The sequence below is a fragment of the Zea mays genome, chromosome 6 (genome assembly GCF_902167145.1).
Source record: "Zea mays cultivar B73 chromosome 6, Zm-B73-REFERENCE-NAM-5.0, whole genome shotgun sequence".
Taxonomy (NCBI): Eukaryota; Viridiplantae; Streptophyta; class Magnoliopsida; order Poales; family Poaceae; genus Zea; species Zea mays.
Genome location: NC_050101.1, coordinates 172,297,370 through 172,312,519, shown reverse-complemented (window position 1 = coordinate 172,312,519; position 15,150 = coordinate 172,297,370).

Below are 15,150 nucleotides of genomic sequence, written 5' to 3'. Positions count from 1 at the left end.
GTTAAATTGTTGCAAGTTCACATGGCATGTCTTTACATTAATTATTCTATTGCCATGTTCTAGATATAGAGAGATATTTCATGTTCTTAAAAGAATAAAGTGTCATGTAAGAAATTCAAATACTTAGGACACTTATAAAAGGAAAATTCTCTCTATAGCTAGAAAAGTGGGATTAATGTTTTTATCTAAGTAATTTAAGTAGTCTCACTTGTAAAGAATAAGTTTCTCTATGGAAATGCGTATCTCATCATGTCTAGGAAATTCTATCCAATAATTCATGTTGTATCTCTTATTGCTTAATTGGATATGATTCTTCTACATTTATCGCTCTCCATATAATGAATTAGATTTATTCCCTTAAGTCTCAAGAATTTAACCATGCTTATCTTATGAGTTTAAAACTAGGCATACTTCATGGAATAATCTAGTTCATATTATAAAGTTTCCATGCTTTAGTAATTCACCTTTTCATTCCCTATCAAAATGATTACTAAATGGAAACTAGTGCTTGTGTTGCTAACGTATCTCTTGAGCTTACTTATAAATATGCATAGAAGGGAAAATACACAAGCCTCATGGGTTGATCTTCACCCAAAAGAAGAAAGGTAAAAGCAAAGGTATGGGAACTCATCTTCTTAATTAAGTTTAGGTCCCATCTCAATGGGTATTTAATCTAAATTATCATATTCTACCCTTGTGAGGAATAGATTCGCTATTGGACCGAAATTAACTAAGTGTGCATTCAAATATCATTTTCTTAATACTCATGTCCATTAGAATCTATTTAATGCCTTTGTGATATTTATATATATGTTATCATATTGATTTGCTTCCAAGTGATGATTAACTAACTTCAATATGATAAAGTAAAATCTCCAATGATTATTAAAATGCTTAAAAGGTGCTCACTCATTTTTCTCAAATGAAATGCACTAATGTTAAGGATTCTACTTCATGTCTGTGTGACTTGTGGATGATGAATTTTGTATGCTAATTATCTAAAGTAATCATCCTTCACCATATACTCCCTTGCGCTATTAACATGTCTCTTGAGTATTTTCAATAAGTTTGGAAGGAAAAAGAGACAAATATAAAGGGAGGACACTCAAATGAAAAAGAAGGAACATCAAGAACAACACCACCTACTTCTACGAAACAATCAATGGTGTGGTTGTAAGTATTCTAAACCCTTTCATATTGAGAATACTAGGCTCAAGTTGTTTATTACAAATTTAATGAGCCTTGATCAAGATGTATAATGGTTCTCCCTATTTGTCTTCCAAGTAAATACATTCATTCAAATTCTTGATGCATATCTTTAAGGGGAGTCCATTCTTATATTTTGATTATGTTGAGACTATTGCTTTATCTTAATAATTTCATATAGTCTCTTGCATGAGAATAATGGTTCTCATATAGTATGCTACTTCACATCAATCCAACTTGTTAAAATAATGTCGCTTTTATCAAGGATTGTTGCTTTCTTTCTAAAGTAGCATGCTTATTGGATTCTCCTATTTTTAAGTTTGATTGAAAGTTTAATGCCCTTGTTGCTCTCTTGATCGCATATTAGTTGATCATTGAACAACTTCGATTATCACTTATGTTTCATAGTGCCTCATGTAATTTCAATTTGATCTCAATTGGTAATTTTAATTGACATCTATCTTGATATGCACTAAGGAAAAAGGAGAATTCATGATTCATTTATGCAACTTGTGATCCATTTAATATATGCTAACAATAACTTGAAAAAGATCACTAGTTGTAGAACTCTCTCTTGTGCAAAGTATTTCCATATATTGTCATTGAGTATAGGTCTTAAGCAACTAAGACTAAGGACAAAGCACAATGAAGAGAGCGTCTCTATGAGAAGGTACAAAAGGGTAAAACCACTTCCTTTCATTTAAACTTGTACCTAAATCTTCCTTTTTCTATACTTTCTTTACATATCTTGTATAAAAGGAAGAGAAAGCATGTCCTTTGCACTTTTTCCCTGCTTCATACCTAGTTTAACCTCTCAAACATTTCATTCTTGCATTTATGCATCTTTGTTAACCTGGATGAAGTAATCCTATTGTCAAAGAGCTTAAAGCTTGCCCTTGTAATGAGGATAAGCTGCCTTTGTCTCAAAGGTGGATGGTCCTTAAGCCTCTTTGAAATCCTTAAGGGAAAATGCTTAAAATATTTGTAACATGCTTTCTGTAGTGCATAAACTGTCTTGAGCATCACTCATATACTATGACACAATGCACTTCACTTTCTCTATGATATAGACTTGTTCTCATTAACCTAATTATGTGCACTTGGCATTTAAGGCCAAAATTTGTATTCCTCTCAAGGCACATATTTAGGGGGAGAAATCTATATTATATAGAACTATGATTATACTTAATTGACATATCTCTTGATCATATCTCTTTCATTTTGGTACAAATGCATATATCCTATTATTCCCGTACCATGACTACGACTAATATGTTTCCAAGTATATTACTATGCTAAGTCGTAGATTGAAAGGGAAATGGAGTCTTCGGCGAAGACAAGGCTTCCACTCAACTCATTGGTATAATCTTCCACTCATATATTATTTACCAAAGGGGGAGACAACTTATAGAATGGGCTCTGATGATTCCGTTTTTGGCGATTCATGCCAACAAGGGGGAGAAATGAGCCCAAAGCAAAAGGACCGCACCACCGCCAATTTCAAAAACTTAGTCTTTCAAAAGTATTTATCAATTGTGTTAAAAAGGGGGAGAAAGTAGTATTTCAAAAATGATATATCAAAACCCTCTTGAACACTAAGAGGTGGATCTCATTTAGGGGGAGTTTCGTTTAGTCAAAGGAAAAGCATTTGAAACAGGGGGAGAAAATTTCAAATCTTGAAAATGCTTTGTAAACTCTTATTCATTTACCTTTGACTATTTGCAAAAAGAACTTTGAAAAGATTTACAAAAGATTTTGCAAAAACAAAACATGTGGTGCAAGCATGGTCCAAAATGTTAAAAACAAAGAAAAGCATCCATGCATATTTTATGAAATGAATATTGGTTTAATTCCAAGCAATCTTTGCACCTATCCTATGCAAACTAGTTCAATTATTCTCTTATATATTTGCTTTGGTTTGTGTTGGCATCAATCACCAAAAAGGGGGAGATTGAAAGGGAAATAGGCTCTAAACCTTTTCCTAAATGATTTTGGTGGTTGAATGTCCAACACAAACAATTGGACTAATTAGTTTGCTCTAGATTACATGTTCTATAGGTGCCAAAGATTCAACATAAAACCAATAAAAAGAACAAGACAAGAGTCAAAAGAAAGGAGCAAAAAGAAACCGAAGTGCTCCCTGGTCGGGCGCACCGGACTGTCCGGTGTGCCACCGGACAGTGTCCGGTGCACCACCGGACAGTGTCCGGTGCACCAGGGAAGATTGCCTTCAAACTCTTCACCTTCGGGTTTCTCAGGCGCAGCCCACTATAATTCACCGGACTGTCCGGTGCACCACCGGACAGTGTCCGGTGCTCCAGAATGAAGCGGCTCTGAACTGGCCAGCTTCGGGAAAGTGGGAGGTCGCTCCGCTAAAATTCACCGGACCGTCCGGTGTACACCGGACTGTCCGGTGTGCCAGCGAAGCAACGGTCATCTTCGCGCCAACGGTCGACTCTGACAGTAAACAGTGCAGAACAGTACACGCGGCAGAAGTCAGAGCAGAGGATCAGAGAGGCACCGGACTGTCCGGTGTGCACCGGACTGTCCGATGCCACATGAGGACAAAAGCCTCCAACGGTCGACCAGCTCCAACCCCAACGGATAGGATGACGTGGCTGGGGCACCGGACATGTCCGGTGTGCACCGGACTGTCCGGTGCGCCCATCGACCAGCAGCTTCTCCAACGGCTACAAAATTGGATGGTGGCTATAAATACCACCCCAACCGGCCACTTCAAGGGGTGGGAGTCCAAGCAGCATTCCAAGTCATCTAGTTGACATACTCAAGCCCTCCCAACCACATATATTCATTGATCCATCCTATACACAAGATTTAGTCCACTACAACCAACACAAGTGCCACAAAAGAGTGAGCAAGCAATTGAGAGCTACTCAATTGAGTTTAGCCCTAGCGCCTTGTGGGATTCATTGAGAGATAGTGTGAGCTACACCTTTGTGTTCATTTGCGCGTGGAGTTTTGACTCCCATTCAAACTTCCTCCAAAGTGTTGGAGACTTGTAAAAGCTAGCAAGAGACACCAAAGATTGTGGTGGTCCTTGTGGGATCGAGAGTGATCCTTGAGAAGAAGAAGAGCTCGCCGATCCTTGTGTGATCGGGAGAGAGGGAAAGGGTTGAAAAAGACCCGTCCTTAAGTGGACTCCTCAACGGGGACTAGGCCTTCGAGGGCCGAACCTCGGTAAAACAAATCACCCGTGTTCATTGTGCTTTTGCTTGTGATTTGTTTACTTTCCTTTACTCTAAGTTCTCTTGCACTATTCTTTGCTCATATCATTTGGTGTTGCTTCAAGTTAAAATCTCATTTAAGTGAAGCAACACTCCGCAAGAAAAGAACTTGAGTTAGTGCTCTTTTTCATCTAAAGCTTTCTTGCTTTGTTATCATAGAATTATTAGTTGTATTGATTTATCACTTCCGCATTATTTGAAAGCTATACTCTTTACTAGCAAGAACTTAATTTTTATACTCCGATAATTGTTCATCTTGTTCTAACCACTAATCAAAGGATCTAGTTGGGGGATAAAGTTTTAATTTTCAGGTTTCGCCTATCCACCCCCCCTCTAGGCGACTATCAACGTCCCCTCGGGAAGCTCCCCTCAAAGTCGCCTGCAGACCTTGGGTGACCATGCGCGTGGCAGACTCCTCGAGGCGCTGCATCACGGCGTCAGGCGGGCCTTCGCCGTGCTCGCTTCCCACTATGACGTGGATCTGGAGCGGGTCAGCGAGGGGTATTGCCTCCCCGACGAAGATGAAGCCGCCCTGGCCGAAGTCCAGAGGCTCGACGCGGCCGCCGCGGGCCCAAGCGTGGTGCTGGCAACCACCTTCGAGGCAGAGATCCTCCCGCTTGCGTCGTTGTCCGAGGCAGAGGCGGATCTTGCCGAGGGTGGGGACGAAGCCGAGGGCGTGGCTCCTTCTCCGGGCGACGCCTGATTCTGCCGGAGCAGTTTTCTTTGAATGCATATGTGTCTTTTGCGGCCACCAAGGCCCGAACACCTTACTATCGTAATATAAGGTTGTGTTTCTTTTCCTTCCGTTTTGCGTATCCGGACCCGTTCGTCAGTAGCAGGGTAGCTTGCCCAAGTAAGAGTCATTTTTCGTGGTAGGCGACGAGTGAGGTATCCGTATCCCAGAGGCGTAGGAGTCCCTTGGCTCGGTCGGCCTTGCCACTTACATGCACCCTTATTCGTTTCTTGGGGTTCTGTTACTGACATAGCCGGGAGACGCGAAAGCCTTTTTGATGGAAGACTTTTTTCGAGGAAAATTTTGACGCAGAGGGGGTTCCCCCCTTCTAGCCCCTGAGGGAGGGTCGGGCTTTGTCGAGGCAAGGCTGACCCTTCCTTGATGGTTAGACTTTGTGTGTGGACGAGGTGTACGAACGACTTGAAAGCATCTTAAGGGTAGAAGCGACGTAGCTGTCGGATGTTCCAAGCGTTGCTGTAGACCTCGCCTTGACTGTTGGCCAGCTTGTATGTCCCGGGCTTCAGAACCTTGGCGATGACGAACGACCCTTCCCAGGGAGGCGTGAGCTTGTGCCGCCCTCGGGCGTCTTGTCGCAGCCGAAGCACCAAGTCGCCCACCTAGAGGTCTCGGGACCGAACCCCTCGGGTGTGGTAGCGTCGCAGGGACTGCTGATACCGTGGCGAGTGTAGTAAGGTCATGTCTCGAGCCTCTTCCAGCTGGTCCAGTGAGTCTTCTCGGTTAGCTCGATTGCTTTGGTCGTCGTAGGCCCTTGCCCTCGGGGAACCGTATTCTAAGTCTATGGGCAAGATGGCCTCGGCCCCATAGACTAGAAAGAACGGTGTGAAGCCCGTGGCTCGGCTCGGCGTTGTCCTCAGACTCCAGACCACCGAGGGGAGCTCCTTCATCCATCGCTTGCCGAACTTGTTGAGGTCGTTGTAGATCCGTGGCTTGAGTCCTTGCAGAATCATGTCGTTGGCACGCTCCACTTGCCCATTCGTCATGGGGTGAGCCACGGCGGCCCAGTCCACTCGGATGTGGTGATCCTCGCAGAAGTCCAGGAACTTTCTGCCGGTGAACTGGGTGCCGTTGTCGGTGATGATGGAGTTCGGGACACCGAAGCGATGGATGATGTTGGTGAAGAACGCCACCGCCTGTTCGGACCTGATGTTGTTTAGGGGTCGGACCTCGATCCACTTGGAGAATTTGTCGATGGCGACCAGCAGGTGCGTGTAGCTGTAAGTGCAATCAACCCTAATTAAGGGTTTTGGTGATTAATAACAAAACAAACTGAGATTCTAACAAGTTTGCTCCTAGCATGTACACAGAAATTCTACAGACAGGAGAAGCACAGATCTTACGAGCATAAAAGTATAAAGCACAACGGATTTAAAATTCCACATCAAATGGCGTGCTCCAAGTGCTTAGAAACAACGGCGGTGCTAAATTTATAATTCTTGAGTCATAGGAATCGCCGTGCAATTAAGAGGGATCCGCGACGGTTAAGTAAGTTGTGCAATGAGCCAAGTTCAAAATCTTTTGAAAACATCTTGGAGATCATTCTTCCAGATCATGAATGCCCTTGAGAAAAACAAATTTTACTTCCCACAAAGACTCCACTTTTGTTCTCTTCAAAATACTCAAAATTTGGTTTCAGCCCTGAAAACCGGTTCAACCGGTCCTGAAACCGGTTCAACCAGTTTTGGGACTGTTCACCTACCACCTCTGTTCTGACCTGTCTGACAGTCAGAGCTGTCAGAAAAGTCGCAGCAGATATTTTTTGAAAACCGGTTGAGCCGAAATTTTTTCTTACTCAGCCGGTTTTGAAACTGGTTGAGTCTCCGGCTGAGTAGCTCAGTGGACCGGGATCCCCCTGGTAGAAACCAGTTCAACCGGTTCGAAAACCGGTTCAACCGGTTTTTACTTCTTTTCTCCCAACGGCTGCCAGCTTTTGGGGGATCCTTTATATACCCCCTCACACTCTCTCTTTCTCATTTACTCCTGCCTCTCCCACGAATTCTTGGCTGACCAACCTTCAAACAAGCGCATTCATTTCACCTTTCACACCCGCAATCGCATCTCCTTCAATCATTTGAAGGACCCTTGGTGTGAGGTGAACTCGATCGAACTCGCTGTCAATTTCATCTTGATTCTCCCATTCTCTTTGTTCTTGAGCTCGTTGCAAACTTAACCTTGTGCGGATTTGTTACTCTTGGAACCTCGTGTTCCTTGACGGTTAGAGGTTGCTTGGGAGTCTCCAAATTTGTGGACGATCCCAAGAAGTTTGTTTCACCCGCTCTTTGAGCTGATTTGAGAAGAGATTGCCTTGACATTTGTGGTCGGCTTGTGGAGGATTAGGGTTGGAAAAGACTCAGCCCTTTATAGGTTCCTCAACAAGGAGTAGGACACCTTTGTGGTGGTTGCCGAACCTCGGGTTATATCGCGTGTTCTTGTGTGTTCTTGTTAAGCGCTTTATATTCGGTGGTTGGTTCATATTATTCATTCGAGTAGATTTTGTGTAGGTCAAGTCTTTAGCTATATTCTTCACTACTTCGTATTTGTTCAACAGATTATCTAATTTAAGTTGAGCAGGTTCAAACTTGTTCAGTTGTAATTAAAATCGACTGAACCGGTTTGCACCAGTGCAACTTTAATTTAACCTATCTCGAAGTTTTATTGAAAATTTTCAGGTGTACCCTATTCACCCCCCTCTAGGCTACTTTCAGTAGCCCCCGGGTGCCTTCTGCAAGGGACCAACGAGGTCCAGACCCCACACAACAAACGACCAAGTGATGGGTATTGTCTGCAGAGCCTGAGCGGGCAGGTGGGTCTGCCTCGCGTAGAATTGACACCCTTGGCGGGTGCGGACAATTCTAGTGGCGTCGGCCACCGCGGTCGGCCAGTAGAAACCTTGTCGGAAGGCGTTTCCAACAAGGGCTCGAGGCGCTGCGTGATGACCGCAAGCCCCCGAGTGTATTTCTTGTAAGAGCTCCTGGCCTTCGGCGACGGATATGCATCGCTGGAGGATGCCTGAGGGGCTGCGGTGGTAGAGATCCTTCCCGTCCCCCAGCAAGACGAACGACTTGGCGCGTCGCGCCAATCGCCGAGCTTCGGCTCGGTCGAGGGGCAGCTCTCCTCGGTGGAGATATTGCAGGTATGGGGTCTGCCAGTTTCGATTAGGCGTGACCCACTCCGCTCTTCCTCGACGCGCAGTGCCTCACCCTCGGGGGCCGAGGGTGCCTCGGGCTGGGCCGAGGGTGCCTCGGGCTGGGCCAAGGCCTTCTTGGGCTCGGACGTGTCATCGGTCTTGACTGAGGGTTGATGTAGGTCTCGGGAGAAGATGTCCGGGGGAACCGTTGTTCGCCCCGAGGCTATCTTAGCCAGCTCGTCCGCAGTCTCGTTGTATCGTCGGGCGACGTGGTTGAGCTCGAGCCCGTAAAACTTGTCTTCCAGGCGTCGAACCTCGTCGCAGTAGGCTTCCATCTTCGGGTCACGGCAGTGGGAGTTCTTCATGACTTGGTCGATGACAAGCTGCAAGTCACCGCGAGCGTCGAGGCGTCGGACCCCTAGCTCGATGGCGATGCGCAACCCGTTAACCAGAGCCTCATACTCGACCACGTTGTTGGACGCTGGGAAATGGAGGCGCAGCACGTAGCGGAGGTGTTTCTCGAGGGGTGAGATGAAGAGCTGGCCCGCGCCCGCTCCTGTTTTCATCAGCGACCCGTCGAAAAACATGGTCCAGAGTTCCGGTTGGATCGGAGCCGCTGGAAGCTGGGTGTCGACCCATTCAGTCACAAAGTCTGCCAAGACTTGGGACTTGATGGCCTTCCGAGGGGCGAACGAGATTGTCTCGCCCATGATTTCCACCGCCCACTTTGCAATCCTACCCGAGGCCTCTCGGCACTGGATGATCTCCCCCAGGGGGAAGGATGACACCACAGTCACCGAATGAGACTCGAAGTAGTGTCGCAACTTCCGCCGCGTCAGAATCACCGCGTACAGCAGCTTCTGAATTTGTGGGTAGCGGATCTTGGTCTCGGACAGTATCTCACTGATGAAGTAGACCGGCCTCTGGACGGGCAATGCATGCCCCTCTTCTCGTCTATCAACCACGATCGCGGCGCTGACCACCTGAGTGGTAGCGACGATGTAGATCAAGAGGGCTTCTCCGGCAGTGGGGGCACCAAGATGGGCGCGTTCGTGAGGAGCGCCTTCAGGTTCCCGAGGGCTTTCTCGGCCTCAGGGGTCCAAGTGAAGCACTCGGCCTTTCTCAAGAGGCGGTACAGGGGTAGGCCTCTTTCGCCGAGGCGTGAGATGAAGCTGCTCAAAGCCGCAAGGCATCCCATGACCCTCTGTACGCCTTTCAAGTCCTTGATGGGCCCCATGTTGGTGATGGCCGCGATTTTCTCCAGGTTGGCCTCGATGCCCCGCTCGGAGACAATGAACCCCAAGAGCATGCCTCGGGGTACTCCGAAGACGCACTTCTCGGGATTGAGTTTTACGCCTTTCGCCTTGAGACATTGGAATGTTGTTTCAAGGTCGGAAAGGAGGTCGAAGGCTTTCCTCGTCTTGACTACGATGTCATCGACGTAAGCCTCGACCGTTCGACCGATGTGTTGGCCGAACACGTGGTTCATGCACCTTTGGTATGTCGCATCCGCATTCCTCAAACCAAATGGCATAGTAACGTAGCAGTGCATGCCGAAAGGTGTGATGAAAGAAGTCGCGAGCTGGTCGGACTCTTTCATCCTGATTTGGTGATACCCTGAGTAGGCATCGAGGAAAGACAGGGTTTCGCACCCAGCAGTGGAATCCACGATTTGATCGATGCGAGGCAGAGGATAGGGAACTTTCGGACATGCTTTTGTTTAGACCAGTGTAGTCTACACACATCCGCCATTTCCCTCCTTTCTTTCTCACAAGCACAGGGTTGGCAAGCCATTCGGAATGGAATACCTCTTTGATGAACCCTGCTGCCATCAGCTTGTGGATCTCCTCGCCTATGGCTCTGCGCTTTTCTTCGTCGAATCGGCACAGAGGCTGCTTCACGGGTCAGGCTCCAGCTCGGATATCCAGTGAGTGCTCGGCGACCTCCCTCGGTATGCCAGGCATGTCCTAGGGACTCCACGCAAAGACTTCGGCGTTTGCGCGGAGAAAGTCGACGAGCACCGCTTCCTATTTGGGGTCGAGCTCGGAGCCAATCCGGATTTGCTTGGAGGCGTCGTTGCTGGGGTCGAGAGGGACGGATTTGACCGTCTCTGCTGGCTCAAAATTGCCGGCATGGCGCTTCACGTCTGGCGCCTCCTTAGAGAGGCTCTCCAGGTCGGCGATGAGGGCCTCGGATTCGGCGAGGGCCTCGGCGTACTCCACGCACTCCACGTCACATTTGTACGCGTGCCGGTACGTGGGGCCGACGGTGATGACCCCGTTGGGGGCCGTCATCTTGAGCTTGAGGTAGGTGTAGTTGGGGACGACCATGAACTTGGCGTAGCATGGCCTCCCCAGCACTGCGTGGTAGGTTCCTCGGAACCCGACCACCTCGAACGTGAGGGTTTCCTTTCGAAAGTTGGAGGGAGTCCCAAAGCAGACGGGTAGATCGAGTTGTCCGAGGGGGTGGACGCGTTTCCCGGGGATGATCCCGTGAAAAGGCGCCGCGCCCGCCCGGACCGAGGACAGATCGATCCGCAGGAGCCCGAGGGTCTCGGCGTAGATGATGTTGAGGTTGCTGCCTCCGTCCATGAGGACCTTGGTGACCCTGACGTTGCCGATGACGGGGTCGACAACGAGCGGATATTTCCCCGGGCTCGGCACGTGGTCGGGGTGGTCGCCCTGGTCGAAGGTGATGGGCTTGTCGGACCAGTCTAGGTAGAGTGGCGCCGCCACCTTTACCGAGCAGACCTCCCGACGCTCTTGCTTGCGGTGCCTAGCCGAGGCGTTCGCCACTTGCCCACCGTAGATCATGAAGCAGTCGTGAACCTCGGGGAACTCTCCTGCCTTGTGATCCTCCTTCTTATTGTCGTTGTGAGCCCTGCCACCTTCCGCAGGTGGCCCGACCTTGTGAAAGTGGCGCCGAAGCATGGCGCACTCCTCAAGGGTGTGCTTGACGGGCCCCTGATGATAGGGGCACGACTCCTTCAGCATCTTGTCGAAGAGATTGGCGCCTCCGGGAGGTTTCCGAGGGTTCTTGTACTCAGCGGCGGCGACAAGGTCCGCGTCGGCGGCGTCGCATTTCGCTTGCGACTTCTTCTTGCCTTTCTTCTTGGTGTCACGCTGAGTGGACGCCTCAGGGACATCTTCCGGCTGGCGGCCCTGGGGCTGCTTGTCTTTCCGGAAGATGGCCTCAACCACCTCCTGGCCAGAGGCGAACTTGGTGGCGATGTCCATCAGCTCGCTCGCCCTGGTGGGGGTCTTGTGACCCAGCTTGCTCACTAGGTCGCGGCAGGTGGTGCCGGCGAGGAACGCGCCGATGACATCCGAGTCGGTGACGTTGGGTAGCTCAGTGCGCTGCTTCGAGAATCGTCGGATGTAGTCCCGGAGAGACTCTCCCGGCTGCTGGCGGCAGCTTCGGAGATCCCAAGAGTTCCCAGGGCGCACGTACGTGCCCTGGAAGTTGCCGGCGCAGGCTTGGACTAGGTCGTCCCAGTTGGAGATCTGCCCCGGAGGCAGATGCTCCAGCCAGGCTCGAGCGATGTCGGAGAGGAACAGGGGGAGGTTGCGGATGATGAGGTTGTCATCGTCCGTTCCACCCAGTTGGCAGGCCAGCCGGTAGTCCGCGAGCCACAGTTCCGGCCTCGCCTCCCCCGAGTACTTTGTGATAGTAGTCGGGGTTCGGAACCGGGTCGAGAACAACGCCCGTCGTATGGCCCGACTGAAAGCCTGCAGACCGGATGGTTCGGGCGAGGGACTCTGATCCTCCCCGCTGTCATAGCGTCCCCCATGCCTGGGGTGGTAGCCTCGGCGCACCCTCTCGTCGAGGTGGGTTCGACGGTTGCGCTGGTGGTACTCGTTGCCGAGGCGATCCGGGGCCGCAGGCGCTGTGTTGCGCGTGCGCCCGGTGTGGACCGAGGCTTCCCGCATGAATTGGGAAGTCGCGGCGCGATGCTCCGAGGGGTACCCCTGCCTTCGGGAGGTAGAGCTTTCGGCCCGTCGGACCGCGACATCCTCCAGGAGATTCTTGAGCTCTCCCTGGATACGCCGCCCTTCGGTGGTTGATGGCTCCGGCATCGCGCGGAGAAGTATCGCTGCTGCAGCCAGGTTCTGGCCGACCCCACTTGAAGCCGGTGGTGGCCTTGCCCTGATGTCGTCGGCAATGCGGTGCTGGATGCCCTGGGGTAGATGACGCGCTTCTCCGGCCGGAGCTTGGCCTGCCCATTCCTGCCCGATGTCCCGGCGGAACGACTCAAGTGTTCCTGCTCCCTCGTCGAGCCTGGCCTGCATCTCGCGGATTCACTCGAGTTGTGTGTCCTGACCCCCCGCAGGGACTGCGACCACAGCTAGCTCCCGAAGGATGTCAACGCGAGGCGCATGCCTAGGGGGATCACCGTTTTCCGGTATACCAAGATGGTTGCCTTCGCCGGGACCCCCTAGATCGACGTGGAAACATTCACGACTTGGGCCGCAGTCCTCGTTGCCGAAGCTGCGGCTACCGTCGGAACAATCGGAAAGGCAGTAGTCGCATGCGGTCATGAAGTCCCGCATGGCACTGGGGTTACCAAGTTCGGAGAAATCCCAACAAAAGTTGGGCTCGTCATCTTCCTTGGAACCCGAGGGCCCGTAGGTCGAGACGGCTGTCAGCCGGTCCCAGGGTGACCGCACACCGTACCCCGGAGGGTTTGGACATGCCTCTATGAAGGCTTCCACCGAAGCGAAGTCGCTTGGTGGGTCGAGGCTGAATCCAAAAGGCACGAGATGGGAATCGGTCGGTACCTCCTGGTCGACGGGCGGTGACGAAGTCGCGTCGGGGGCAGACTGCACCGTCGTCTCAGGTACGAGGGTGACACCCAGCAAGTCCTTTGCGAGCGTGTTGGCGTCGTCCGTCCGCTTGGAGTTGGCGTGTTGCGGGGAAACGACTCTCGTCTTCATCTCAGACGCGAGGCCGACGCTCGACGTGTCCCCCGTTGGGGCGCCGGCACCGTCGACTTGCTCGACAGCCGACGAGGTGCCGCCTCCTGCTTGGCCTTGGTTTCCCCGCCTCCTCCTCCGTCGGTGGGGGAGGCGACGGGACAAACCCGAATGTTGTTCTTCCGCCACGTGGGGAAGACGTCATCGATTCCGCCACCGGCGGGCGGGTTGTCGGCCGCCATTGTCGCTGTCGCGCGGCGGGGGAAGGAGTATCATGTCGTAGCTGCCGTCGAGGGACATGAACTCAAAACTCCCGAAATGGAGCACCGTCCCGGGCTGGAAAGGTTGCTGGAGACTATCCATCTGGAGCTTGATGGGAAGCTGTTCGTCAACACGCAGCGGGCCCCTACCTGGCGCGCCAACTGTCGGCGTTTCGACCCCGGGGGGTCCCTGGACTGATGAGTAAATTGTCGCCGCGTGTCCCAGCCCAGATGGGTCGGCGCGAGACGGAGCACGAAGGGGGGAAACAAGGAGACATGCGTAAAGGGGAAACCCGCGGCCTTCGTGTTTGTCCTGCGCCCAGGTCGGGTGCGCTTGCAGTAGGGGGTTACAAGCGTCCGCGTGGGAGGGGGCGAGAGGCTTTCACGCGCCGTCCCGCCCCGTCCTCTCCGCGTGGCCAACCCTCCCGTATGAGTGCCCTGGACCTTCCTTTTATAGGCGTAAGGAGAGGGCCCAGGTGTACAATAGGAGATGTAGCAGTGTGCTAACGTGTCTAGCAGAGAGGAGCTAGCACCCTAAGTACATGCCGTTGTGGCAGCCGGAGAGGTTTTGGCACCCTGTTCATGTGATGTCGTGGCCGTCGGAGGAGCGCTGGAGCCTTGCGGAAGGACAGCTGTCGGGGCTGTCGAGTCCTTTCTGACGTCTCCTTGCTTCCGTAAGGGGCTGAGAGCCGCCGTCGTCATGGAGCGGCGAAGTGACTGCGGTCACTTCGGCTCTGTCGACTGAGGGGCGCACGTCAGGATAAGGTGTCAGGCCATCCTTGCATTAAATGCTTCTGCGATACGGTCGGTTGGTGTGGCGACCTGGCCAAGGTTGCTTCTTGGCAAAGACTGGGCCTCGGGCGAGCCGAAGGTGTGTCTGTTGCTTGAGGGGGCCCTCGGGCGAGACGTGAATCCTCCAGGGTCGGCTGCCCTTGCCCGAGGCTGGGCTCGGGCGAGGCGAGATCGTGTCCCTTGAGTGGACCGAGCCTTGACTTAATCGCACTCATTAGGCCTTTGCAGCGTTTTGCTGATGGGGGTTACCAGCTGAGATTAGGAGTCTTGAGGGTACCCCTAATTATGGCCCCCGACACCCTTGTCGCATAAACACAAAGATTTAGCATAGAAGAAAGAAGGGAGAAGGAAGAACAAAATAACTCACTCAAAAGGAAGAACGAAAGAACTAACTCAAAATCATAAGACGGTAGATAAAAGTCAAATCAAAGCCATCGAAAATGAGCAATGTTTGGTTCCCAAAGACATGGACGGCGAATAAGAAAAAATGAACAACCCTCAATAAGAGGTAGAAAAAGACTTACACACCACTAGCCAATGAACAAAGAAAAAGATGAAAGCACACCAATAACTCTAAAAGCTAAACTAGTTCCTTTAGAAAGAGACAAAAAATGAGCAAAATCATCTCTCCAAAAACTACCCTAACAAATACACCCCTTAGAAAAAAGTTCCCAAAGCCTTGTCTTCAAGACCCATGACAGTGCTCGAAAGACCTCAAGCTGTATGAGACCAAAGTCGGTAAATGATAGAATTATCTACATCTATATTGTACTTAGAGCAACTTTAATAATATATATAGCTTAGAGCAAGGTTAATAATATAGCTTATAGTGAACTTTATGATGTTACCTTGTCAA